The sequence below is a fragment of the Pteropus vampyrus genome, unplaced genomic scaffold (assembly GCF_000151845.1).
Source record: "Pteropus vampyrus isolate Shadow unplaced genomic scaffold, Pvam_2.0 Scaffold7, whole genome shotgun sequence".
NCBI lineage: Eukaryota > Metazoa > Chordata > Mammalia > Chiroptera > Pteropodidae > Pteropus > Pteropus vampyrus.
This window is the reverse complement of record NW_011888788.1, coordinates 3,322,283-3,325,329: the sequence shown is the minus strand read 5'-3', so window position 1 is coordinate 3,325,329 and position 3,047 is coordinate 3,322,283.

The following is a 3,047-nucleotide window of genomic DNA, read 5'->3' as shown; positions in this document are numbered from 1 at the left end:
GTAGAGCTTATCCATCACATATGTTGATTTTATCTATCAGAATCACTTCAGTCATAAACTCACTGTTATAATAGCTTTTTAATTATTTTTTTCAATAAATTAACAATGCAAGAGATTTTTTTTAAGAGTTGCTTTGGAGCCTAGAGGTGGAAAATGTATTCTCATACTACTGGAACTTAATTTTTATTCAAAGTAATTTAAGATAGTACTTTGAAAAGCAATTTTTGTCTCCTATTCATAGGTTCTGCGATGTTTCAGAACCACACTCAGTTTTTAAACAGTCAAAACTTGTACTTAAAAAAATGAAAGTGTACAGCTGAAACATTGGATTTCATTAACCAATGTCAACAACAAAAAAAAAAATTAAAAATTTAAAAAGCTAAATTAAAAAAAAAAAAAGATAAATTGGAGCCAGTAAAGCAAACAGAACCCCAGCAGAAGATATGATAAAATCACCCTACAGATGCCCACACAATTAAAGAACTCAAAGGACTCTTGAGTAAAATATTCCCCCCCAAAAACTGAAGCTACTTATAAAAATAAGAAAGCACATAAAGGAAATCCACCACCATTAGAGACAGCCAGCAGATGGAACGAATGAAGAATTTACCCATGAAGAACTAGAGATCATAGAGCTAAATCTGAAAAGGTCTGTAAAATAAATGTTGCAAAATGTTTAAAGATGCATAGGAAGGAACAGAATTCATAAAAAAAGAATAGGACCTTTTGTGCACTCCACAACTGACGTTCTAGCTGCTATAACTTTCTTTTATTTTGTCCTCTTCCTATATCTCATATCCCCCAAATAGTAATTTTTTAATGTTCCATTTCTTTGTGGGTGTGGCAGGTTATCAACAGGAGAATAATGGAATTCTGTGGAACAGAGGCTTGTAATAACTGTGAGATTGATCTCATCAGAATTTAAGGTTTATGGGACTAACTAGTACATCTACTCTGTCTAGCTCAGTAGAAACCACTACACAATAAAAAATAAAATGTATAATTTTCAAGATATTATTTTTTTAAATAAAACATAGAATAATACATTTATGTTAATAATAACTGCAAGAGACTTCCCTTAGTTGTGAGGCTCAGTTTCATAGCTAATGACAACAGAGCACATAAAATACCAAACAGCTTTTAAATCAAAGAATGCAGTCCAGTAGCCTTCTCACTTGGGATAAGTCCAATTTTAGATTTGGTTATTCATCATGTTAGCAGTTCTTATCAGAAAGCTAACCAAGCCAAACCAGGATCATGGTTTTCAACCACAATTCAAGAAGAATTACATACACTAATTGAGACTACCCGCTATGCCATTTTCAGGATATTTTATATATATAGTAAGAAAGAGAGAGAAACAAATAGAACTTTTAGAATTGAAAAATAAAATACTAGAAAATGAAATGGCTATACAATAGACTACACATAGCTGAAAAAAAGACAGTGAATCAGAAGAGAGATATAAGTAAAGCATTCAAGATACAGCACAATGGGTAGAATATATAAAAAGAGAAGGAAATTTATGTCTAAGGATATAGCAGGCATATTTTTAGAAAACAAGAAAGATTGAGAATTAATGAGCAAAAGTCTACTTAAAAAGCTGGACAAAGAGAAATAGAGTAAACATGAAGAAAGTAAAAAGAAATAATAAAGATAATAAATAAAATAATGAAGTAAAATATAAAGAAAGCTTAGATATTAATGTTAATAACCAAATGCTAGATTTGGTACGGGGGGGAGGGGCGTGACTAACATTTCTTGAACTAAAGAGAATGTAATTTCTGTTTGCAAGGTAGAGCACAAAGTTTTTCATACATCTATACATCTGTTAAATTGAGCTATTAACTATAATCTTCAAATCTTTTATGTCCTTGCTTACTTGCAGTTACATTTCACCTGCAAATATCTCACCATAATCTTGTTTTGTCTTTTTTCTTGTATTTTTAGAAGCTTTTTTTTTTTTTTATGCTTTTAGATGTTATATTTTTGAAAGAAAAAGTCATGGATATGGTCACACATCTCTGGGTCTCAGTGTCTTTATTGATGAAATTGGACAATATGGAATCTCAGATCCTTTCTTATGTTTTATTTCCATGGTTGTATACATTTCTCTTAATTTTACGCAAAGTCAGAGTTGGGGGTGGAGAGAGAGATCTAAAATCCTTTTTATTTCAAATATCATTATAATTGCTAACCAAAGCACAAAGTTCTACTTGGAAAATTAAGGCATTGCCTCCTCTTACTTATTTATGTCCTTTGTAGGAACTACAAATATATCTCACAAATATAATTCACTCATGTAGACTTCAGCTCTGTGAAACATGAACTAAAAAACTGTGAAAATCTCATATCCAAGTAGCCAAACTATTAATGAAAATGAATTCCTCAATGTTATCAACATGTGGCAACATTTTATTTCTCAAAATGTAAAATCTCTGTGCATATTGATTGCTAAAAATGGCATGAATTCTCTACCTTTCCCTAATCTATGCCCTTTTCAATAAGTGTTAGCACTAATTCCCATCAAGAGGTGGAGTCTAATTCTCTATCCTTTGAATCTGAACTTGCCTCGTGATTTGCTATAGCTAATAAAATATGCTGGAAATTACACTGTGTTAGTTCGAAACCTAGACATTAAGAGGCCTTGCACACTTGTATTGTCTCTTGGACTCCTGCTTCCACTATGAGAACAACCACTGCTGGAGGATGAGAGACCACATGGATCAGAATTGAACTGACAGCCTACTGTAGATGCATGGGCACACCCAGATAACATCACCCAAACCAATCATCCAGCTGTCCCATAGACTCACGAGGAAAATAAATGTTCATTGTTGTATGGCACTAAAGTTTTGTCATTGTTCTTTTTACAGCATTAGAGTGACAAAACTTAACTGGAGAAGTTTCTAAAACATTTACTGCACTGAGTGTGAATTCACTTTTCACGAAACTCATTCATATATTTATTTGTTTTTGAGATTTGCTTTTGTTTCTATTTTGTTGAATGATATCTTTGCTTTATTGAAAGATGTGTGTGTATTTAG